The sequence below is a fragment of the Eubalaena glacialis genome, chromosome 10 (genome assembly GCF_028564815.1).
Source record: "Eubalaena glacialis isolate mEubGla1 chromosome 10, mEubGla1.1.hap2.+ XY, whole genome shotgun sequence".
NCBI classification, from domain to species: Eukaryota; Metazoa; Chordata; class Mammalia; order Artiodactyla; family Balaenidae; genus Eubalaena; species Eubalaena glacialis.
In genome coordinates, this window is record NC_083725.1 from 93,889,788 (window position 1) to 93,916,503 (window position 26,716).

The following is a 26,716-nucleotide window of genomic DNA, read 5'->3' on the forward strand; positions in this document are numbered from 1 at the left end:
CAAGTCTTGGAAATCTCATGATTCTATTTAACTTTCCAACATCGTTTGAATTACTGAAAATGTTAGGCAAGTTTACATGGAATAGAAGAGGTTTGCTAGGCACAGAAAAAAATTGAATTTGTATTGTATTGAAATAGGTCCTAACTAGACTGTTGATGGTGAAATATTGACTATTCTATTGTTTTGAATGACTGAGTGTCATATTTTACTGGGAATTGATTTCTGAGGCTCAGTCAAGGAGTGATTGAATTTGCAATTAGAGTCACTCTGTTGTGTAACTCAGATTATGCAAACATCATTCTGAAACAGCACCTGAGATTTAACCCAGGATGTAGTGCATGGTTTCTCTTTAATTTCTCTTTATTTGTTGTTGTGTATTCAGTTTTTAAAAGAGCAAAAGACTTTTTTTCATCTCTCTAGAAAAAAAAAGGACTTAATCTAGGCTTGACTATCTGTTTTATAAGAATCTAAACCTAGCAATTGGTTAATATCCTGTCTCCCATTTCAAAAAATAGTAAGCTTTGTAATTTATTCCTAATGATTAGCACAAAAAGAGAAAGGCTTTTCAAAACCAAGATAGAATCTCTTTAATTCCAAAAGTGTCCATTTAAGAAATATAAACTGTGAAGATAAGCAAAGGCTATTTTCTCTAAAGGAAAGCATTTTCAAATGAACAGAACAAGCAAATGTGGCTTTAATTAGGTGGAGTCAGATGGGTATTAATTATTCACCTTTCCAGGGCGAGAATAGCGTTGCTAAAGAAATGAATAAGGCATGCTACTGGCTTCTTTCCTTTCCTTCCTGTTGCTGCCGCTCTGATCTGAACTGGCTGAAGATGTGATAGCAGGGGGACAGAATGAAAATTTCCCCTTCCCTTCACAACTGGGGGTAGATTGTCTTTGAAAAGCATAGTATCTTCCATTGAAATAAAATGTTATTGACTATCCACTTTGAGACATAATAAACTTTCTTATATTTCTTTCTTATGTCTGGAATATACACACACTCATTTGTTATACTCTTTTTAACACTTGAAAAATAGCTAAAGTTTGTCCTAATTTTCAGAGTTACATATATGCTAGAATTAGAGATAATAGCCAAAGTGGCCAAAAATTCAAGTTGATGATAATCACACAATGACTAGACCTGTTTACTTCTGCACAGTCTCTTTTAAAAGCATTTGTTAAGCATCTGCTCCCTTGCCCAAGTAGGATGCATGATGCATATGGAGTCTACCAATGAACTATACTTAAAACCAGTGCAGTAAAAGATCAGCACTTATCTGAGTACCAAAAAATGTGTTAGTTCCAAGTGGCAAAAAGTGGAGTCAGAAAGAACCTAGGGATAAGATTTAGCAAATTTGGGTTCTACTCCTGACGCTGCTAGTGACTACATGTTACATACCTCTCAGTATTTGTCAAAATATTTGTCAGTGTGTGTGTGTCGGGTGGTGGTGAGCACATGTGACAGGATGGGGCTGGAGGGAATAGAGGCAGAGAGAAACCAACCCTGAATAGTGTTTCCAAGAAGCGAAAAGACTCTGTTATCCTGTCTACGTTCTAATTACATGCGTACTCTACATGCTTTTGATTCTTTAGGTAACTTCCTGTTAAATGCCTTTTATAGCTGAGGAAACCAAAACACATGAAGACAAAGTGAGTTGGCTCAAACTGGACAGCTTGTCAATAGCAAAGCTGGAACCAGACTCTAAGCCTCTGATTTTCTGTGTAAGATACATTTTCCCCCTAAATGAGTTATTTTAACCATGGGTCTCTGAAAATACTCAATCTTTTCAAAGTAACTCTGCATCCCTATAGGTTGTTGCAGATAGCTCTTTTTAAAATTGAAATAACTATGATCATCTTAACAAGTCCATTATAAATTTTGATCCGGTATAGAAAAATATGCTATATTTATATGTTAACTATGTTTTAAATTCCATGGCTATAAAGGAAAAGAATTGTAGATATATAGGAAAAGATTCCATTCTTAATTTTAAAACATATTTTGTTGGGGAGAGGTATGTAAAGTATAGAATAGGAGTCAAAAAACACTGAATCCACTTGTGCAACGGCTGTTCAGGTAAAATTCCTTGGTGAAGCTGGAAACCACTTGAAGAAATGTGCATTTGTATACATGTGGAGGAGTTTGTATTAAACTTGAATCATCTGGTATTATTTTTAAAAACAATATTCCTTTTGGTAAAGTCCAGCAATCAGGTAACAAAGTGTCCCTTTCATTGTGAGAGAAGTTAAATTAGACCAGTTTTCTTAAATGATTGAAAGACTTATGAAAAATACTGTTAATCCCTATAAACATTGTCTTTCTATACACCTCTGTAAATGTATTTTTTCATAGTAGTTGCTACATTTGTAAAGAGGTAGGTGAGTCAGAAACAAAATAAATGCTATGGGGAAGGTTATTTATAGACAAAAGTAATGAATAAGCTAAACTCCAAATTAGTACAGCCCTAATAATGCGTTCTACCTCTCTTCCAAATCTCGATTGATTTCTATTTTGTAACAGACTTTCTGCATATTATAACTCACTGATGCCTTGGTGTTGTTTTCTGCAGCAAAGAACTCTTTTTTTCTTTTCTTTTTGATGGAATAAAGGTTAACCAAATTTTATAGCTTAAACTAATTTTTGAAGATGACCAGAATTATGCCATTGCTATAAATTATCTTAAAACTATATGTACATAAAGATTGGCCATTTAATGAATGTATTATTCTTTGTTAACATTATAGGTGGACTTATATCCCGCACTAAAGTGGTCATAAATAATACAGCAACTGCTAATATTAAAAGCAGGTTACTATTAAAACCAGAATTTTGTGGTGCATCTTAAATACCAGCATTCTCAGGGGTCTAGTTAAAAAAAAAAAGACAACAGAATGTCACGGAGCAGTAGTTTATTCCTCCCCCCCACCCGCCCCCAATTCATCTGGCTAAGTTTTGTGGGGCTTTTTCTTCTCATGAAAATTATTCTGTCACATCAAGCGCGTGTGTATGTCTCTGGATCTGAATTGCATGTGAATTATATACCTTGAATAGAGATTCCCCAAATTGGAGAAGCGCAAATGTTCCCCTTCTGAATATTTTGACTTGTATGAGTTCTCTCATATTTTTGTTTTTGTGCAAGGCCGCTTGTAAGGCGGCCTGGAGTCTTGAATGCTGACAACCTCCATTAGCATTAATGCTGTTCTCTTATCTCCCCTCGCTCTCCTCAGCTCCCCCCTCGCTCTTTCTTGTCTGACGGTTCCCTGACACCGTTGACAAGGCTGACACCACCAATCAGCTTCGACTCAGCAAGGTCACTGTTGAGACTTGACTCGTGATTGGCTGCTGCGCTTCAGCGTGTTATTACTGTCTGATTTGATCGGAGGCAGGGGGTGGTCTCCAATCAAACAGAGAAAAGGTCCTAGAGAAGGTAATTAAATCCTGTCAGAGGCAATTATCGGTTCCAGGGCCATGACTCTGGCCCTGAATGCAGATGATCTGAAACTGTATTCTTGTAGAAATTCAAGAGGGCTCCTGGCATGGTTCAGCTAGGCATAAAGGAAGCAGCAGGCTTTCTGCAAACAATGCAGCTCTGTGTTATGAACCTTTCTGCCTTTTTTCCCCTTTCCCCGAAGACTTCTGTTTTCACTGATCAAAAATATTCCTTTTCAGGTCACATTCTAATTAATTTAATAGACAAGGTTTTCCTTTCTGGTACATAAATAATGACAAGTTTTACTAAAGAACTTCTGCCCCCAACACGGGCTGTAACAAACAGCCTTTATCAAGGCAAACCAAAGCCTTTAATAGAAGGACACTAATCTGTAGTTTGGGCGAAGGGAGAAAAAAAAATTTAAAGCCTCTAATATGGATGTTCTGCCTGAGGTGGATCCTGCCCTGTTTATACCTTCCCGTGCTCATGATGGAGTTTGCTGCTGTGACAAATCTTGAAGTTTCTCTGACGTAGTCTAGTGATGGCACTGTGCATTTAATGACTACAGTTTTTGAAGGACAGAGAAAAGCTGCCACAGATTTCACTCTGTGAAGAAAGGACTTCTCCCTACCCTTCAAAAGAATATTTAGGAGAGTTAAAATTTTAAATTGATCCTGGGAAATAAAAACAGAAAGAATGGAATGTTGTATTTTTTTTTAATTTTACTCTATTTTATTTATTTTGGCTGCTCCGCACGGCATGTGGGATCTTAGTTCCCCGACCCGGGATGAAACCCGTGTCCCCTGCACTGGGAGCATGGAGTCTTAACCACCGGACTGCCAGAGAAGTCCCAGGAATGTTGTATTTTTAATTGAGAAGAGAAAGCTGAGATAAACTCCATAGGTGCCCTTCTGTTCATCTATAGACAGAAGACTTTGGTTTTGTTTCCTGTGTGATTTCTCTTCAATTGTTATTAAATAAGCTTTGAAGTATGGTTTTTGCCCAAAGAACCCAGCCCTAAAAAGTAAACCTCTCTCCCCTTCCTGAATCATTATTAATTGTTCTCAGTGGTATTAACCAGTTTAGCATGAAAAATATTTGATAGGAGGAAGGTACTTCATTAAGTGTCTATATGCTCACCCTACTGGCTTTAACAGACTTTATGAAATATCGCTCTCAATTATTGTCAGTCTTCCAAATGGATAGCCTTAGATTTCAACCTTTGTGTTTGTGAGGCTGGGTATTACTTTTTCCAGAATAAGATGTTCAAAACACCATTAAAACAATTTCTGTATTGTTGCTGATGAATCAGTTTAACCACCAGGGTTTCTCCCGAGGGAACAGTTAACTTTCCTCTAATCTTGGTTGTTTTCTTTGTTTCTAAAACACCATATTCCTGACTTTATTTGTTTTGGTGAAACATAAACAGATGCTTTAAGCAAAACATCATTTTAAAAAAGTTGTCCCTGCTACGAGTCCCTTAATCCGGATGAGGTATCAGGCTGGGAAAGAAATTGGTGGGAGAAGATGTTAATAATAAGAAGTGCTTTGGACACTGGTCGGCTGAGTTAAAAAAAAAATCTCAAGTCCAAATCTGCACACATGACTGTGAAAATGATGTTTAATTCATCCCATATTGCATTTTTGGAACATCAAAGGCTTCATCAACTTCCCTAATAAAGGTAAAATAGATACGGAGATAGAAGCAAACTGCTCAAGAATCTGGCAGCATATTTTAGATCATCAGGTTTGCTACTATTACAGAACTATCTCACTTTTCCTCCATGTGAGTGACAACTCTGTTTCATTTTTCATCTAGGGTGTTTATTTTTATTTGACCAACCATTGTATGTTATTGTGTCATGAGATTATTTTGTTTTGTTTTGTACTGAAGTGGTAGCTATTTTACTGAAGACATCCCTTCTGAAAGAAATCTTTATCTGTGAAGAAAAGAAAATTTTTGTAAATAAAACAAAAGGAAAAACATTTGAAATATTTTCAAATTATAAATAAATTATAAATAGTAATTAAGATCAGTGCTCCTAAAAGAGGGGAAAAAAGAAAAAAAGAAAACCTGGGTCACATGTGCCTCTTTTACTGGAGTCCTCTGTACTCCAGGCATCTTTATCCTTTTTGCTCTAGATGCATTTTTCAAGCTCCCTCACTTGATTGGGAGCTGCTTAGGATAGGGATGGTGTCCTACTCCATCCAGTGTACTCAAAAGCCAATAAATTGAAGACTGTCTTATTCTACAGACCTTTATAGGATGCCCCTATGGGCCTCTGTGAGATGGGACCACTCCCAAGTTGAGATCCTGGAAATCATCAATAACCATATAGTAACATTATTTAATCAGACAAGGGAGTTAACTAAAATGTCCTACTGTGGCATTATGTGATGGCTCTTAGCTGTGTCAAAGTGTTTGATTTGTGCTCTAAATAAAGATGGGAGTTCTTTGTTATTACTTAATTTTGTGGCCATTGAAGCACCAACCATCAGAACTGCCTTAATGCAAAATATCTGAGATCATTGTACCTTTAAAAAGGTTTGTAAGCAGAACTCTCCAGGGGACATTATGTTGTGTTCAATGCTGAAATGTATTTTAAAATTTACAACAATTATGCAAAACATGGAAAATAATTCACATTTATCTCCTTATGTTCAGTTGCTTTGGTCAGTGTTATTGGACTGGGAAGAGTGGATTTGCCTTTTAATTGGTCTTTTCCAGATTTCTGGTGAGATTCCTACCACCACTGATGACAGGAGTATACACAGCCCAAACAAAGCCCATTGAGGTACATTTTCAGGATGGTGCATATGGGAACAATAATTTATGAACAGTAATAGGAGCTGGGTATGCAATTCCCTGCCTAACACCAGAATAAGTTACCCCACTGATTACTGAGTGCACTGAAAATACTTGAGTAAAAAAGATAAAAGTCATCTGCTGTTCACCTCGTTTGTAAGTTGGAATTCCTCGAAAACAATTGGAAAAAAAAAGAATGATGTGAAAATCACGATTAAGCATTGTGTACTAAGAACTATATATTTTTTAAAAGGGGGGCTGGCAGTGAAAAATTAGCTAGACCTTGCCACATAGGGAATGAAAAAATTAACTTTCCCTGTTTGGTGATATTGCTGCAAATTCGCTGTGTTGCAAGCTGCATTTCGCCCCTCAAGGGATCTGAAAACTTATCAGATTTTATTAATTTATTGGCTCTGTGCTGAGGTGTATTGTAAACCAATTTTAAGTACTTCATTTTGCTATTTATTCACTGCTTCCTAAAAGAAGAAGCCTTTCCTACAAACCCTGCGGGTTTCCATAATCAGTTATATTATAACTTTCCTCAACTTGAGGATATGAAATCTAAATACATTTAAATGTTTTATTTGATGTTTCTTAGTGGGTGTCACCTTCATTCCTGATTTGCAAAATTAGGGACATATTCTTTCAGCATTGGCATCAGGGTTGGGGATTGAGGGTGTGATTGAAGGAGTACCCCTTCTTCCTATTTATAGTAGATGGCAATTTTACCCCTCCCCTTCTTCTGGAGACAAAAATCTGCACATGTGGATGGTGGAGTAGAAATGCTCATTTTAGAAGGAGCATGAAATTGACTGGCAAGGTCAGAGAATGGTGGAGAGGAGGGGAGAGCCGCGATTTGGCACCAGGAGATCTGAAGGCTAAGAAAAGGGAAGGAAGAAAATGTGGGAGTGTTGATGGGACGAATGGGAGAGAGGTGAGGTCGGGGTGGAGGTGGAGAGAAGAAAAAGAAAACCTCTCTGGTAAATGGAAGCAGGGAAGGGCACCCAACTAGAAGTCACAGGACTTGGTGGTTCTAGATCGGGTTCTGTCCTAACTAGCTGCCAGGGGTGATAGCTGTGATCAGTCCTGCTCAGCACCTGCTCCATTTCCTTCCCTCACCCCAGGGTTGCCAGGTAAAATACAGGGTGCACAGTTAACTCTGAATGTCAGACAAATAAGAATAATGTTTTAGTAAAAATATGGCCCAAGTGTTGCATGAGACATACTTATACTAAAAAATGTATTCCATATTTATGTCAGATTCTGATTTTATTGGACATCTTGTATTTTCTTTGCTAGATCTGGCAACTCTACCACCCTGACCCACAGTGATATCTGGAGCTTCGTGTAGGAAGATGCAGAGGTTCTGTAAACATGGGGGCCAAGGTCAGTGTCAGTCTGAAAATTGCCCCTTGGTCAAATTTCTGCTAAGAGCCTTGAGGTTTGTTTATTTCTTGCCTCTTACCCCTGTCATCTTTAGATACCACCGCAAATATTTTCTTTCATGTTCTAATACCTAAACGCCTCTGTCCTTCTACTGCCCTCCTATTAGTCACTCTCTTCCTCTCCTTCTCTCAACTCTTCCCACAGTGTGTCCAGGAGTCCACAGTTCATTATTGTTTATCTACATGTTACAGTTTCCTCCTCTCTTAATGGAAACGCTGTTCTTCCCTGAGGATCTTACTTCCTTTGTAGCTGTCTTAAGTGGAGACCACTCTCTGTGAGTTACTCCAAGAACTATGGAGCGAGGACACAGAGGGGACATTCTCACTGTCACTTCCAAATCCCATGAGAGCCCATTCCCTGTCTTTACCACACTCTTCCCTTCTCTGCTGGCAACTTCTCATCTCCTGTTCATTCTCCATAGGTAATAAAGCCTCTGTCAACTGTCTCACCCACAGACAAGTGAGTGAGGCCGTTCTAGACCATCCATCCCCAGCAGAGCTGCCAACCAACGACAAAAGTCAGCTGATTCCACCTAGACTAGAAGAGCTGCCCCAGCCTTTTTGGCTGTCCCTGTCATCTCAGCCAACTCACAGAACATGAGCTAGATAATAAATAATTGTGGTTTTTAGCTACTAGGTTGTGGGGTACTTGGATCATCTTTTCCTTTTTATATATAAATTCTATCATTATCTTTGAGAATTTCAGTGTCCATATAGAGATTTTACAGACATGCTTTCCTTACATGATTTGGCTTCTTCATCTTTGAAGAACTTTACCTTCATTAAAAAAAAAATACAGCTAACATTAATGGTTAGGATATGGAGAAACAGGCAGAAGAGGATAAGGGGGAGTGGGACCAAGTCTCAAAGTTGTAATCTAAAGGATTGAAATATATTTTGGATGGACAGCAGAAATGATGACAGGCAAGTTGGAAACCTTCTGTTGAAGGATAGTCAAGTCTAGACAATTTAATCAAACTTCTCTGTCTAAAAAATATCTTCCCCTCAATCTTCCATGGGCCATACTCCCCCAAATATTGATAAATACTCAAGCCAAAAAAATGAACAAGGTTTGGTTCAAATAGGCTGTAATTAAAGAATGTCTATAATTGTGGGGACTCAATCTAACAATTGTGTGACAATGATGAATTTTTTTCAGTTTTAAATAATTGACACCTTGAGTTCTGAAGAGATGAGATGCCAATAGCTATATTTCAGTGCCTTCCAGAGAAGAGATAGGAGTGATAACCTTCAAGTGGTGGTAGAGGTAAAAAGAAGGAAATAATATGGGGATAATGGGAAAGGGAGATAAATTTTACGAGCTCGTAAACCTAATGAAGAATAGGCATTAACAGTGGAGGAAGATGCTGAAAAGAATGGACTCTATCGGGCATTTCATCCATTTTATGAATCAGTAAATTCAACTCTTTGGGCCTTGTTTTCTTCCTTTGTAAAATCAGTGAGTTAGACTAAAGCTGGGACAGCAAATTTTTGGCATGCTTACTACCACTCTCCCTTTCCATGACCAGGTCAGAGTTTGATAATCAGTTATAGCCCATTCAGCTATGTCCTGTTCAGCTTGGATGTAGCTTCTGAATCTCTTTTGGTCTAGCAATCCAGGAAACGCCATCAATACAGTAGAGGTAACATCTGAGATGAAAACCTCTTCCTTTACCCTAGACTAAATTATCGCAAACAACCTTTGGAATATTAAAATTCATCATGCTTAATATGGAAAAATCTAAATGCTTCTTTCCATCTCTGCTTTAGGAGATGACGCAAACAGTGGCATATTATATATAACCTGGACACTCACATCAAATTACTTCAAGTTCTAGAAAAAAAGTCAATAGAGATATTTGTTCTGTTTAATCTACTTTTCAAAATTCTAAACATGGGAAACCAAAAAAGACATTTAAATTGAATTTTCTCAAGATGAAGGGGAAAATTGATTTCTGACATGGCTAACCACCACATTATCAGATATATAGATTTCAGGGAACCAATATTCAATTTCGTGAGCTTTTTTTCCTTTCCCATATATGTCATATTGTAAATCCATTTTGAAGATACCATGATAGTTTTAAAAAATTTATTGTTGTTTCATTGGATTTTTTCCTAAAGCAGAACCCAAATCTAGCCTTGAAAACAAGTCTCCTCAAAACACAAAAACCAACCCTTCTCTCAAAGATCATCTGCATCTCTCCTCTTTGTTCTAACAGAAAGTTGCACTTCCCAAATTATGCATCATGTTGGAAAATTGTAGTAGGGTGACACCCAGTTAATTTTTTTAAAGCTTATTAACATATCTTGAATAATCTTACCCTCTGCCTATGACACCAAAGTTTGCAGAAATGTAGGCTAACTCATGTTTTGAATTTTGTTCCAACAAACAATCTTGAAAAAAGCCAGTATTGAATATATACTGAATACGTAGTTGAATTATAAGAAAAATCTGACTATCTTCCTAAACTCACACTTTTTGGGGGGTCATTTCATACTTTTAAAAATTTGTTTTGTTCTCTTCAAAAATATCATCAACGCGTAATGTGGAAAACTTCAAAAACACAGAAAATAGAAAGGGAAAGAGTGACTCAAATTTCTTCCACCCCAAATTTGCCATGCTTATCACACTTTTATGTCCTTTAGTCTTCCTCCCTCCCTTACTTCCCTCCCTCCCTCCCTCTCTCTCTCCTTCCAGCATCATGAAGCATCTATTGATTTTATTGTCTCTGTTTTACCTTCAGGAGCATACTATGAAAATTATTCCACATAAATGCACATTCCTTCTCAATAAGTTTATTAAAGTAAATCTTACAATGCACTGTACAATTTGATGAGTTTTACAAATGTATACAACCACATAATCAACACAATCCAGACAGAGAACTATTCCTCCTTCCAGTGAGTTCTTAACATTACCTCAAAGATAACTCATGTTTAGTTTTACCTGTCCTTGAGCTTATTTAAATAGAATCATACAGTTTGTAGTCTTTTAGGTTTGGCATATTTTCCTCAACATAATGCTTTTGTAATTTGTTCATGGTGCTACACATAGTTCCATCTTTTTTATTGCTGAGTGGAACTTCATGAGATATATGAATATACCACAATTTGGTTAGGTTTTCCATTCTCCAGTTAATAAACATTTGAGTTATTTCCCAGTTTTTTGCTATTTTGAGTAAAGCTGCTGGAAACATTCTTGTACAAGTCTTTTTGGAACATATACATGATTTTCAGTGGTTGCGTAGTATACCATTGAATCTGTATACTATATATACAACTCCTATTAATTCAATCCCTATTGTAGGTCAGTAAATTATTTCCTGTTTTCACTAGCATAAAGAATGCTACGGTGTAAACCTTTGTGAGTTTTCTTGCCCCCCTTTTTTATTATGGTAAATACACATAACATACAATTTACCATTTAACATTTTTAATTGCGTAGTTCTGTGGCCTTAAGTACATTCACATTGTTGCGCAGCCATCACCTAAATATATCTCCAGATATATTTTATCATCCCAAACTGAAACTCTATACTCATTAAACAATAATTCCCTCCCCCAGCCCTTGGTAGCCACTATTCTACCTTCTGTCTCTAAATTTCACTGTTCTAGGTACCTCATATGTGTGGAATCATACTTTGATTGAATATTTATTCCTTTGTGTCTGATTTCACTTAGCATAGTGTTTTCTGGTTCACCCAAGTTACAGCATATATCAGAATCTAATTCCTTTTCAAAGCTAAATAATATTCCATTGTATGTCTATACCACATTCTGTTTACCCATTCATTCATTGATGAATGTTTGAGTTGTTTCCCCTTTTTAGCTACTGTGAATAATGCTGCTATGAACATTGGTATACAAGTATCTATTCCAAGCCTTTGCTTCCAACGCTTTTAGGTGTATGAATGGAAATGGAATTTCTGGATTATAGAGTAATTTTATGTTTTGTTTTTTGAGAAACTTCCGTACTGTTTGCCACATTTTACTTTTTTACTCCGTGGAATACACAAGGATTCCATTTTTTCCATATCCTTGCCAACACTTATTACACTTACTGTTTTCTGTTTGTTTGTTTTTGGATAATAGCCATCCTACTGGGTATGAAGCAGAATCTCCTTGTGGTTTCCACTTTGTGAGTTATTGTACATAACTCTGAACATATCCCTGATTATGTGTTTAGGTGAAGCTTCTAAAAACATAATTCCTGTGTACAAGGTTCTGTCCATTCTGAAGTCTCCTAACATGCATAGTCACACTTCACTGCAGAAAGGTTATGCTGATTTATGCTATCAGCAGTGATATGAATCCTTTTTACTTTGGCTTTTCATTTCCTTTTAGACAAGTCTAAATTATTCTAAATCATTCACTTGATGGTTTCCAACATCTGGATATTTTGCCTTTATTACGGCAATTATTCAGTTATTTGGAAGTGTTTCATATTTTGCATACTGGTGATCACTGATGGTTGTGATGATGACCACTAATTAACTGTGATCCATCAATAACTTGAAACCTTTTATTAATTAACTATGATTCATCCATATTTTGTAGATTGTGCCTGCCTTGCTCTTCTTGTTCTCCATGTAATGCTCTGTCTTCCTTTTTTTTAATATTGGTACGAATTTTATTTTTTTGTGATTAGAGAATTTAATATCTACTCTCTTAGCAGCTTTCAAATACACAGCACAGTATTGTTAGCTATAGTCACCATGCTGTACGTTACATCCCCAGGACTTAATCATTTTATTTTAACCTCCGTCACCCGTTTCACCCACCCCTCACCCCAGCTTCTGACAACCACCAATCTGTTCACTGTATCTATGAACTTGGTGTTAATGCTTTGTCTTCTTAAAAAATCTTGATAAAAAATAGTAACAATAATTATTCCTTGTATTTGCATAGAACTTTAACTCTTTAAACTCTTCCACACATGTTATGTTCTTGGAGTGTCATAGCAACCCTTCCAAGTACGGAGGTAGGAAATGTACTCTTTTAATCATTATTATACGTGAAGAGGCTCTAAGGCCAGCCAACTAGTTAGTGGCATAGGCAGGGTGGAGACTGAGTGTCTCAATTCCTATTCAGAGCTCTTTCTTGGACACTTCAAAAGCTTTCATAAATATGTGAAAAAAAGTCAGTTTTTAAAAAAATCACCATATGTATAATATTTAATGTAAAAAAGTGAACTCCAATAGAATTTTCCACTTTGTCAGGCTCAACACATTTAATTTTGATATGATGCCAGGATTTAATGAGGAAAGGTGCATAATTTCATCATTACACTGAAAATAGACATTTCAAAGCAAGCACAGTGGACAAATTAACTCATCACGGAGAGATGATAGTTTTTTTTTATGATTAATCAGCTTTTAATTACTTAAGACTCATAGAACCTTTCAGAAAGGCAGGAAAAAAACTTTCCATAAAAATATCTAAAGATAAACCAAAGGTGAATGTATAACATTTGATATCACTGAATGCTCACAGTGGCATTTGTGGTTTTCTTGAGATTTTAGCAAAGTACTGCCAATCTTTCCTTAGTATTCTGCATTTGACTTAGACGTGTATGTTTCAAATGACAATATTACCTCTTTGACCAAGCTTTGTCAGTCTCCTCCAAATCCTATTCTCATGGAGGCTTCAATGTTTGGAATTCTGTGTTCCTCTTTACATTACCCAGTGGTAGCAAGAATCTTGCTAAGTCACTTTAGCAAGAAATCCCACCCTGGATATCTGATCTCCCTCAATATCTGATCAAATCTTATCCCCACCGTTCACCTTGGCCTGTCTTCATATTTTCAACTTCTTCATGAGTTTTTTTCTTAAAAGTGTTGTACAGTTGCAACTGTCTAATATTATTCCGTGTCCAGTAAGACATTTGACCTTTAGGGTAGGAAAAAAAATCTCTGTAATGCTTTCGTAGTTGTGAAAAACTTATCAATATGAAAGTTGTCATGCCTTTAAAAATTAAATTAGGAGGTAAAAAAAATAGAATCCAAATTTTAAAATTTACACTCTTGTAGTATGAACAAAAGGTAAGAGTTTTTCAAATTTCGAGTACAGCTGCTTTCTGTAGAAATGACATTCCTGCATGGGTGTCTGCTGACTCAGCTTTGGCTTTAGACCCAGAAGCCCTGTAGAGGTAAAGAAATTTCTAGCTCATGGCTGTCAAACATATTAAGACATTTTTTTTTCCTTCCAGTTTTATTGAGATATGATTGACGTTGTGTAAACTTACACTGTGTAAGTTTAAGTGTACAGCATAAGGATTTGACTAACATACATCATGAAATTATTACCATAAGAAGTTTAGCAAGCATCCCTCACCTCATACAGATTCAAAATTAAGAAATAGAAAAAAAATTTTTACTTGTGATGAGAACTCTTAGGATTTAGTTTCATATGTAACATATTGCAGTGTTACTTATATTTTTCATGTTGTGCATTTCATCCCGAGTATTTATTTATCTTATAACTAGAAGTTTGTACCTTTTGACCACCTTCATCCAGTTCCCTCTTCCCCTGCCTCGTCCTCTGGCAAGCACAAATCTGATCTCTTTTTCTATGAGTTTGTTTGTTTGTTTGTTTTTGAAGTATAACTGACCTACAACACCATGTTAATTCCTGTTACACAACATAGTGATCTGTTACTTCTATACATTTCTAAACGATTACCATGGTAAGTCTAGTTATGATCTGTCACCATACAAAGATATTACATAATTATTGACTGTATTCCCCACACTGTACATTTCATACCTGTGACTCATTTATTTTGCAACTGGAAGTTTGTACCTCTTAATCTCCCTCACCTACTTCTCTCCTTCCCCTACACTCCGCCCCTTTGGCAGCCACCTGTTTATTCTCTACCTATGACTCTGTTTCTGTTTTGTTATGTTCATTCATTTGTTTTGTTTTTTAGATTCCATATATAAATAAAATGATACAGTATTTATCTTTCTCTGTCTGACTTATTTCACTTAGCATAATACCCTCTAGGTCCATCCATGTTGTCACAAATGGCAAGATTTCATTCTTTTTTATGTCTGAATAATATTCCATTATATATATGTATGTATGTATGTATATATATATATATATATATATCACATCTTCTTAATCCATTCATCTATTGATGGGCACTTATGTTGCTTCCATATCTTGGCTATTATAAATAATGCTGCAATGAACATAGGGGTGCATATATCTTTTCAAGTTAGTGTTTTCATTTTTCTTGGATAAATACCCAACAGAATCAAATTGGACTACTTTCTCATACCATGCACAAAAAATAAATTTAAAATGAATTAAAGACTTAAACGTAAGACCTGAAACAATAAAACTTCTAGAACAAACATAGGCCGTTCACTCTTTGACATCAGGTCTTAGTAATATTTTTTTGGATGTGTCTCTGTCAAGGGAAACAAAAGAAAATATAAACAACTGGGACTACATCAAAGTAAAAAAGCTTTTGCACAGTGAAGGAAACTATCAACAAAACGGAAAGACCACCTACTGAATGGGAGAAGTTGTTTGCAAACAATATATCCGATAAGGGATTAATATGCAAAATATGGAAAGAACTAATATAACTCAACATCCAGTACGAGTCAACTGTATGATGGTTGTAATGGAAGTCATGAAAAGTGATGAGGTCAGCTGCGGGGAGATTAGAGAAAGAAAACGAAGGTGCCTAGGACAGAGGCTGGAGAAACTCTTATCATTTGAGGGTCAGGTAGTTTAGTGGTTAGACAGTGTGTGACACCAAAGAATGTGGCATTACAGAAGCCAGGTGTATTATTTTCCAGGGGCTGCAATCGCAGCAACTGGGTGGCTTAAAACAACGAGAGTGTATTCTCTCATAGTTCAGGAGGCCAGAAGTCTGAAATCAAGGTGTTGGCAGAAATCGGTTCCTTCTTAGGGGTTCAGAGAGAGAATGTTCATGCCTGTTTCTTAGCCTTTGGTATTGCCAGCAATCCTTGGTGTTCCTTGGCTTGTAGATGCATCACTCCTATCTCTACCTCTGTTGTCACATGGCGTTCTCCCCTATATGGCTCTGTCTCTGTGTCTCTTCTTCTCTTCTTATAAGGACACCAGTCGTATTGGATTAAGGGTCCCCTCTACTCTGGTATGACCTCATCTTAACTAATTACATATGCAAAGAACCTATTTTCAAATGAAGTCACATTTCAAGGTTTGGGGTATACGTAAATTTTAGAGGGACACTCTCCAACCCAGTACACCAGGGGAAAAGATAAATTCCAAAAGGGGGCAGTGTTAGCAGCACGTGATGCTGCCGAGCGGTCCAGAGAATGGTTTCAAACTTGTCCTGGTTTATTGGAAAGCGGAGATCTGCAGATAAAATGATAGTGGGTTATCCTTAAATCTGAATGTGCAGATTCCCTTCTTGTTTTCAGTCATCCTGAAATTTTATTGATGACTTGTACCAGAGAGTCTGTCTTCACCTTTGAGAGATGGCTCAGTAGGTGTGCCTCGCGTGGCACTGGGGTCCTGGCTCTGGAGCGATGTGAGAGTACAGATGCCATCTTTGGAATTTCTCTTTTTGATCTCTGCAACCACTTGATTCCCTTGGAGAACTTTCCTTAAGTAATATCCAAACCCTCTCCTATTTACAGTGCACAGGGCTAATGGGATCACTAGCTGAGGTGAAATTGTTGCAGATGGTAATGTGAAGACTAATTTATTTTCAGAGGCTTTTAGGAATTCATGTGCTTTTAATGATAGCTTACTATAACCACTAATCCCTCATTTTCATTCTTTAAAGGGAGAGGATATTGCCCATTATTAACAGTAGAGGAAGATAGAGTAGGCAGCTAATTGACCCAGTGAATCTGACACGATTGTGGCGGGGTTATGAAAGCTGAAGAATTTTACTGTGCTCCTAGGATTCTGTCTTATTTTTTATATCAACTTTTTTGACCCCCTTGCAAGCCACTTTCACCTGCTCGTCTTTCTTCCTCAGTCAAGCATCCATCGGCAGGCCCCACAGTGAGGTTGGTTTTCTATGACCCTTTTATTCATCAAAAAGCTGAGACAGGCTTGTGCTCCCACCATTACGATAGCAACTTTTTCTTGGAGAGGGCAAAAATGGGTGGGATTACTTCCTGTCCTTTACTCTGCCTTGGGGCCCTATTATCTGCTTCTTCTTAAGCCAGGGGATGACAGGGAAAAGGGGGGTGGGTAGGGATGGAAAGATGTATTTTCTTTTAATCTTGACATGAAGGGAGAAAAAAAGTCTTCCATAGCCATAAATCATTAATTTCAGGAGGGAAAATGTTGGTTCCTTCCCTGGGCCTTTAAGCCAGCTGGACTTGGTGATATCATATGTCTATAATTTACAAAGGCCAGAGGCCCTGAGACAGTGCTCTCATTTGCTGCAAGTTCCTCTTTTGACCACCATCTCTACTGATGTTGGACTCTTGGTCCTGCTACCCAGCTTTATGTTCTGCCTCTGATGAGTTGCAGGTTTATTGTTAGTCTTTCCAGGTCTTAAAGCTTGGATTTCTCTGAGGGGTTTTCACAAGGGTTGCACTTCCAGCTCTTAGAGACCCCAATTCATCCACGGCTCCGCTCTGCCTCATGTTCCACCCATCCCAGCCAGGAAAGCCCTAGAGCTTTGGCACCCAGGACAACAGTCTGGTTCTGAGATCCAGAAGGAGGTTTTCATTGTTTCGAAAGTACCGCATGATCATTCTTAATGGGAAAAGTGTGGGTTTTAAAGTCAGGCTTATTCAGGGATTGAATGTCAGGCTCTGACCGCTTCTAGTTTCACTTTTTGAAAAAAAAAATTTCATTCAAAAGTACATTCTGAAAACAACACAACAATGTTTATATCTAAAATATATGTATAAAAACATGGACTGGACTATACATACACACTGTGTGATTGTTATTGCTCCGAGGTGAATCTGGGAACCAGATAGTACTAGAGAGGAAATGAAGGGGACTTCAGGTTTATCAGTAATGGCTTAGGTTTTTTACATTTAAAAAAATCTGAAGGTATGATGACAGAAAATTAACATTTAAAAAATTCTGATGGTGGGTTTAATATATAGGGAGAATAATATTCTCCCTCTTTCTCTGCATTAAGCATCTTTTCATAAGTTTATTTGCCATTTTTATTTCTTCTGTGAATTGTCTATTCGTAATAGCCTCCTATTTTTTCCACTGGATTATTTATCTTTTCCATATTTCCTTGAAGTGATTTGTGTATTCTCATATCAATTCTTGGTTAGTTATGTGCATCGTGAGTATATTCTACCTGTCTGTGGTTTATCATTTCCTTTTACTTTGGGCATCTTTTGATGGACAGTAAGTGACAGAAGCGATAAACAGAAGTTGATTTATCAAAATTTTCCTTTATGCCTTGATGTTTTGGTATATTGCCTATAAAGTACATCTTTACCTTGAGTTCATAAAGTTAGCTATTTTCATATACCTTCTTCTGATAGTTTTATTTTTCCTTGTAGGTATCTGATCAATCTGAAATTAATTTTTTGGCATGCGTAATTTAAAAATTTAATTTAATTTTTTTCTATATGGAAGTCCAATTGTTTGAAACTACTTAATGGTTGGTTACAGGAACGCTATGGATTTTTGTATCCAGAAAAATTACCACATTCTCATACATTTTAATAATCATAGTTTTATTCTATTCTCTGTGTAAACAAATCCATAGTATTGCAAATAATGACAATTTTGTGTATTCCTGTCTAAGTCTTATAGACCATATTTCCTTTTCTTGCCTTGTTGTAGTGTCAAAGTCTCTAGTACAAGGCTGAATAGTAGTGAAAATGGTTGGTGTCCTTATCTCATTATTTACATTAATGAGAATGCTTTTAAACTTTTACTATTAAGTAGGAAGTTTGCTGTAGGCTTTTGTTAGATATTCCCTTATCAGGTTAAGAAAATTCCCTTTTATTTCTAGTTGGCTAAAAATCCATTTTTAAAATTATAAATGAAAGGGATAGAGTTGTTTATTTCTCTCTTATGTAATATTTACCATGTGAATGGCTCAAACAGGTGGTTGAATGATGCTCCTCGGGGTCGTTTAAGGACCAGGCAAGTGCTCTGCCTTTCATTAGGCCACTGTTCTCATTGGGAGAAAAGGGAAGAAAGACTTGAAGGGGGAGGCCCAAGATCTTAATTTAAAACCCAGGCCCCAAAGTTACATATGTAGATACCACTCCCTTTGCACTGGGGGAGAAATTGGTCACAGGGCTACACATAACTGTAAGGAAAGCCAGAAATTGTAGTGGGCAAGAGTCTTTGCCAAAAAGATTAATCTTATGCATTTTTTAAAAATCTCTATTTTAATTATCTTAAATTAACATTGTTGTTTATTTGTGTTATTTTTTTCTCAATCAGTTGCTGGAGTTTTTTTCCCCTTTTATTAGTTTTTTTCTTAAAAAACTCAAAATGACATTAGTGGAAAAACTGGCAAAATCCAAAGGAAGTCTGGAGTTTAGTTAATAGTAATGCACAAATGTTGTGCCTACTACCAAGAGTAATACAGAGTATATGAAGACATAATAAAAGTAGTCAACATTTGTAAGCACTTACTATGTGCCAGGCATCTTTCTAGCTATTTTAATCCTCAAAATAGCACCATGAGGTAGTTTCTACTAGTATCCATTCTGTTTTATAGGTGAGGAAACTGAGATGTAGAAGTTAAGAAATTTGTTCAAGATCACGTGGTAGGAAGGGTTGAGTCATAATTTCAACCCAGGCATTTGGACTCTCACACTAGCACTTGGAACTATTGTGCTCCAAATGACCCAGCACTGTAGTTATGAAAAGACTTTATCCAGTTTCCAAGGTGAATGTATCAGTCAGAGTTCCAGCAGGAAATGGATGACATACTCAAAACTGGCTAACTGAGGAGTGTTTAATAAAGGACATATTACAGAGTTTGGGGAAACCAACAAGGAAAGGTGTAATCTTCAAGGGCTGGTAACAGTGGGGAGCTAATATGACCCTATGACGTGACTAATCTGTAATTCTCACCTTTCCAGAATGGACTTTTCCCTCTCTTCCACTATTATTTCTATGTATCTTACTTTACACCAATCATACAGCTATATTCAATTTTTTTAAAATATTGCTTAGCCACACCTAAAAGGGTAAAAGGAGGGAAATGGTTATTAGGATGTAGAGAGACTAGATACAGCCAAATGTGAGGGCTGCCAGGTAAAATCTGTGGCATTTGGTTGAGGAATACAGCCAACATTCCCTGACTACACAATGAGGGAGCCAGAAGAAATACTTCCCTCTCATCTTCCTCCAATCCACCCATCTCCTGCTGTTCTCTCCTGTTGGTTAAACCCAAATGGAACACAGAGAGCCAAGAACCCAGTTGACACAGTCTATAAAGCTTTGCCTCCCAGGATCCAGAGCAGGATGGGGAATATCTTGGAAGAGGAATAGGAAATATCCAGCAAAGTGAATTTCTCTGTTAAGGATATCTTTTAGCTCCTGGAATAGTTTTGTACAAAACTGAAATCTCCAGTAAAATTAGCATATTTAACAAGGTGTTTAAAAAATCCCTTTGTTTTCTTTATTTTCATCACTTTGGGAAAGGAGCTAGGCTTTGGTAAATGCCCCTGCATATTGTCTGCTTAGTTAAATCTCTGTGACAAAAATATTTATATGTCTTTGAGTATGTATATGTAACTGAGTGGGTAGAAGCCATATTTTGTTCCCAAAGAGTCATCAACTTAGGAATAGTGGTTCACTTTTAGGCTATTGTGTACAGTCATTACAATACATGAAGGAATGCTCAAGGTTAGAGGAATTGAAAGTCATTCATGTCTTTAGTGCTAGAAATCAGGTTGATCAAATCACAGAATTTTCAACAGGTATTTAGAAATTGGATGAACCTTTTGGATTCTCTGGTTTAACTTCCCACTCATTGAAGGAAGGCTCTCTATAAGAAATCCTATAAGATAATTTTTAAATCTATAAGTCTATAAATCAAGGGAACAGAACTTCCTGGGACCCTATGACATGACTGATCTATAATTCTCACCTTTTCCAGAATGGACTTTGCCCTCTCTTCCACTATTATTTCTATGTATCTTACTTTACACCTATCATACAGCTATATTCAATTTTTTAAAAATATTGCTTCAACTCATCTAATTTCTTAAATAAACAGGAGCAAGAATATGGTGATGCAGAATGAACAGTGAATTAAAACTCTATTCACCTGTGTAAGTATTTCCTGGGGAGAGAGGAAAAAAAGTTTAGATGCTATGTTTAGTTCAAGCTAGCATATTCACTTGGATGGGCCTATGTACTTTAGTATGTATCAAGCATTGTGTTTTACATGTTTCATTTAATCTATACAATAAAGTAGGTACATCGTTTTACAGGTATGGAAATCAATTCATTTCCCATGAATAGATAGATAGAACCAAATTACTTTCCTAGTTCTGTTGCATCTCAACCAGTGTTTCTTAAGAGGGTAGAAGGAAAGAGAGGGAAAAATGTCTCCGGAGGCGATGCTTGGAAACATGTGTGGGGCTTTATTTATTTTTTTGATTGTCACATGGTTGGGGAAGGCTATTGGTGGCCAAGGATGCCAACACCATAGTGCCCAATTAAGAACACTGACCTATGACACCCTAAAATAAGGTAGAACACTGAAAATGTTTATGTTTTAGAAGTGACAATTTGAATATTCACACATTTTTTATTTTATGGATTTTAATCATGTATATATGTCTTTTGCTTTAAAAAAAAGTGGTGGGGTAAGAAGTAAGATTTTTATAAAGAAATCTTATGGATCTGGATGAAGAAAGTGGAAGCCAAAAGAAATTACATCATGGTTAAAGTTGGTATGAAGTATATTGTCTGGATCGCCAGTATTTATTAGTGTTTCAGGCAATAATTTTTAAGCAGCTGAACTGGTGCTTGAAAGATGTTTCTGGGAAGCCGTATTGTTAAGCTCATCTCCTCTCTGATAGTGGGTGAGTTATAGCCCAGCCATTGGCTCATATGCCTTCTTGTTTATGTCAGATAATGTAAATTGGCTGGGGGGGGGCGGAGCAAACATTTTGAACTTACTAACAGTCTCCCTTTTGCTGTGATTTGAGAGGTACAGACAAGGAGAAGCATCTTCTTGCATGATTCAGTCTCTCTATTAATCTTCCCTTTTCCAGGCCCTGGAATGCTTACAAAACATTTCCCTGGAGGACACTGTAGGAGGAAGTGAGGTAGGTATCAGGGTGTAAATGAAGTGAGGATGGGGATGTGGGCTCCAGGAAGGCTGACTCCAGAGCTGTGCTCTTAATCACTACAGCGTAGACCAAGTTAAATCCTAACTCTACCCCTTATTAGCTATGTGACCTTGAGCAGGTTACTTAACCTCGTATGTAAAATGGGGGGAATAAGATCACTCATGGAGTTGAGAAAAATTAAATGAAACAATAGGAGTAAAAGTACCTGATCTATAGTAAACATCCAATTAATGCAAACTATTATTATTATTCATCATTTGGCTCTTTCCTGTCTCCCCAGCTTCTACTTTCTCTTGGCAATTCCACACTGTATACTCTAGTTATATCAGATGAACTAGTTGACATTTCCAAACCACCTTTTTACTGGGGCTCATGCCATACCTCTTTTATGAAATAGTGTTCTTCTACTTTATGGGGCATAATTCTATTGTCTTTCCAGGTCTAGCTAAGATGTCTACGTACTTCACTTATCAGAACAAATTCCACCTTCTCTTGGCTTCTGTGGCAGACAGCCAGCCAATATTCTGTCCCCAACTCCTCTTTGCTAACATAACCCAGATTTTGCTTAAAGCAGCAATATGCCAAGCCACAGGAAAGATCATGATTTCTCTAAGCCAATCACAACGATACTGTTTCCCACTTTCCCAAACTTCACTATAGCTGGGAGCAGTCATGTGACTCATTTCTGACCAATAGGCTATGAGGGCAAGTCAGCTGAATGAAATTCTGAGGAAACCTTTGCTTTCCTGCTACAGGGACTTGTGTGGCTACTGCTTTTCTTACCTCTTTTTCCTCTTTTCTTCATTGAAGATGTTAGGTCTGTAGCAGTAGCAGCAGCCATGTGTGAAATGGGCTGCAAACATGAGGGAAAATTCAAGAGAACTGACAAGAAGTTGGCTCTAATATGACTGAGTTGCTGAACCAATGCTTGAAGCCACCTAACCTCACACAGGTACTTCTTATTATGTGAGAGAATAAGGCTTTCCTTTTTAAACCATTGAAAGTCAAATTTTCTATTATTTGCAGCTAAATGCACTTCTATTTAAAGAGAAGTAAAATTACTTAAAAGTCAAAGGCTCTGATATTTTTCTTTTAACAAATATTATATTCACTCATTGCAGAAAATTTGGAAAATACAGGAGAACTTGTGGTAGATTTTTAAAATATTTTTAAATATTTGGGGCCTCTCCTTATGGGAGGAATGCAGTTCCTCATCACGAACATAGGGCATGGCCATGTGGCTTGCTTAGACCAATGAAAGGTGAGGGAAATGGCATGCATCACTTTCAAGAGAAAACCATTTGTTTTGACCTCTGGCTTGAGACTGGCATGTTCCAGGTAGAGGCTTATCCTTTAGTCATGGATAAGAAAGAAGAGAACGTGGACCAGTGCTGTGTCTAACCCCATGGTGGACGTGAAGATGAACTACAAATGAAATTTGGGGATCGTTTCTTCTTAAAACATCAGTGAACCTAAGCTGACTGATTTAGAACCAGGAGAAGAAGAAGAGGGAGAGGGAGAGGGAAAGGGAATTAGTAATTATTGTTTTCTTCATCAAAATTATCAGTAGTAATTTTCAGTGCATGTTTTTAATATTTGAGATGTCATATTTTCACAAAAACTTTCATTGTATAATTATTTCCCCTGCTACTAAAAACCTTTAGATTTTTCTTAATAATTATTTAATGTTCCATTGTTCAAAAACACTTCTTATAAACCACAAAAAGGGCACTTGTATCATTATTATTTGGGTGAACACCTTGAGCTCCCCCTTAGAATTCCTTATGTATTTATGCAGCCAAGTACCTAGCACAGTACCTGGTATATAAGCTCTCAAAACTTTTTGTTCAAGAGAAGTGAAAAGAAGAACGGAAATGATAAAGTACTGTGGCAGAGATACAATAGGAGGCCTGGGAAGAGTGTCAACAACCTAAACCACATTTTGTCCGATTCTCTATTTCTTTTTGAAGTTTACTGTTTATAGCTTCTCTGTCTATATCCCTATATCCCATTTCTCACCACCATATTGATTTTTTTAGAATTAAAAAAAATTTTTTATTGGAGTATAGTTGATTTACAATGTTGTTAGTTTCAGGTGTACAGCAAACTTTTATATATGTAAAGTTATACATATACCTATATACATAGGAGGACTTCAGAGAACTATGTGCTTTCTGTCACATCATTAATTACATAATTCATCCATATTTTTACTCCATACACGTTTTTTACTGAGTAAATGCCTATTATGTGCCAGGTCGTATTCTAGGCCCAGCAGACGGAGTAGTGTATAGGACAGACAGGTCTCTGCTTTATGGAACTTTATATTTGGCTAGCGACAGAGGGGAGGTAGGGAACGAGGAAGTTAACAAGTAAGTACCAGATGATTTTATATAGAGATGTGCTGTGAAGGAGGTAACACAGGGTCGCGTGAAGAGCATATGGGGAAGTGGAGAATGGAGGAGATGGCTTTAGTGTGGGAGTTGAGGAAAAGTCTCTCTCAGGAGGTGACCTTTGAACTGATGGTCCGATGGCAAGGAGTATTCAGCTATGTGAGGATGCGAGGCCTAAGTGTGACAAGCAGAGGGAACGGCAGGTGCAATGGCCCTAAAGAGAGAATGAACTTGACATTCTTGAGGAAAAATAAAAAGGACAATGTGATGAATGAGCAGGAGAGGAGAAGATGAAGTGAGGAGGTCGGCAGACGGTATGTGGTTTTAAAGACCATGGTCAGGACTTCGGATTTATTCGAATAGGGATGGAGAAGCCAGTGGAGAGCTTCACGCAGGGGAGCAAAATTAGAAGAAAGTCTGTTTACAGCCTAAAATGTTCACTTGGCGGCTGTGTGGAACACGGGTTGTAGGAGGGTACGAATGGAAGCAAAGAGACTAGTTGAAGCTTTGCGGTTCTCCAGGCAGCAGACGATGGTGGCTTACACTACGGTGAGGTTGGTGAAGATGGAGAAGAGTGAGTGGACCGGCCACAGGTTTTGGAAGTAGAGGCAGCAGAACTTGCTGGTATGTTGTACAAGTCTTGAGTCTCCTTTGTGTTTTGTGCCCTGTTACCGGGTGTGGGCACGGGGGTCAAAGGGTTTCACTTGGAATCCCGGTTCTACCTCTGACTAGCTGTGTGACTTGGCACAAGCTATTACACTTCTGTTAACTTCCACTTCTGCATCTGCCAGGTACCTCATAGGGTTGATTAAATGAGCTAATGCCTGTGTTTAGCACAATACTCGGCTCATAAGCAATGTTTGAATAAATTTTAGCTGTTATTATCCTTAGGACCATGCAATCTAGAGCATTTTGTTCAAAGACAAGTGTGCTTAAACCACTTGGCTTGAAGTGGGTAGTGAAAAGAAGATGTGGGGCGAGTAATGCAGGAAGTTTATCTCAGGAGATTTCTGTCTCCCCGAGGGATAGCTTCTGATTTGGCTCTAGACTAAATGGCTGGAGATGTAGTCCAGTGATAATTCAGTGCAGGATATAAAAGGACTGTTCAGGAAGAAGCATAATACTTTTTTTCATCTTTGGTAATTCCCCCTAAGATGCCCCCTTTTATTCTAGCACATTATTCATCTGTAATATAAAGGAGATAATGTGGAAATTAAAGTGCTAATTTCAGCTGTTATGGGAATCAGGCCACAGTGTGGGGATTAAGAGACAAAAGAACAGGAAAAAAAAAATCTTCCCAGCTACGTTGCTTTAAGCCTGTGGATTTTTATGAACAATTTGCCTAACATTGAGAAAATGCCCCTTTTGTTGGCAAATTTCTGAACACCTAGAGTTTAGTGGCACTCACAGTAATTCATGGCTCCATACATGGGTTACAAATGTTTACCTGATAGACTGTGAGAAATGCTGAAGGCAAGGTGAGCATTCTACAGTCTGCCTCATTGTTAGATTTTTGTTCACTAATAGTAAAAGCTGCCATTTACTGAGTGTTAACCACACACCAGGTACTGTTGCTAACATACCCTATGCTGTTTAATTCTTACTATACCCCTATAACACAGGTATTGTTATCTCCATTTCAGAGAGGATAAAATCGAGGCTCAAAGAGGTGAAGTAATTGGCTCAGAGTTACACAGAGTAAGTGGTAAAGCTGGGGTTTGAACCCAGATTCATCTCTAAATCTTGGCTTTTTAAAAAAATTGGAGTATAGTTGATTGACAATGTTTCAGGTATACAGCAAAGTGATTAAGGTTTTTATATATATATATATATGCGTGCGTGTATATGTATATATATTCTTTTTCAGACTGTTTTCCATTATAGGTGATTACAGAATATTGAATATAGTTCCCTGTGCTATACAGTAGTATATAGTAGTGTGTATATGTTAATCCCAAATTCCTAATTTATCCCTCCCCACCTTTCCCCTTTGGTAACCATAAGTTTGTTTTCTATGTCTGTGAGTCTATTTCTGTTTTGTAAATAAGTTTATTTGTATCATTTTTTAAGATTCCACATATAAGTGATATCATATAGTATTTGTCTTTCTCTGTCTGACTTACTTCACTTAGTATGATCATCTCTAGGTCCATCCATGTTGCTTTAAATGGCATTATTTCATTCTTTTTTATGGCTGAGTAATGGTCTACTGTGTATATCTATATCTATATCTATATATAGAGAGGTATATAGATATATATATATCACATCTTCTTTATCCATTCATCTGTCAGTGAACATTTAGATTGTTTCCATGTCTTGGCTATTGTAAATAGTGCTGCTATGAACATTGGGGTGCATGTATC

The 26,716-nt window shown here is 37.2% G+C and overlaps 1 long non-coding RNA gene across 1 annotated transcript; it reads left to right on the forward strand.

The window, feature by feature from the left end:
- The first annotated feature begins 3,288 nt into the window (after nucleotides 1-3,288).
- LOC133099501 (uncharacterized) lies at nucleotides 3,289-26,048 on the forward strand. The gene is made up of 6 exons (XR_009702342.1): nucleotides 3,289-3,433; nucleotides 7,542-7,628; nucleotides 20,874-20,928; nucleotides 21,880-21,933; nucleotides 22,768-22,909; nucleotides 25,994-26,048. It is a non-coding gene; the product is annotated as an uncharacterized LOC133099501 (long non-coding RNA).
- The last annotated feature ends 668 nt before the right edge of the window (nucleotides 26,049-26,716 follow it).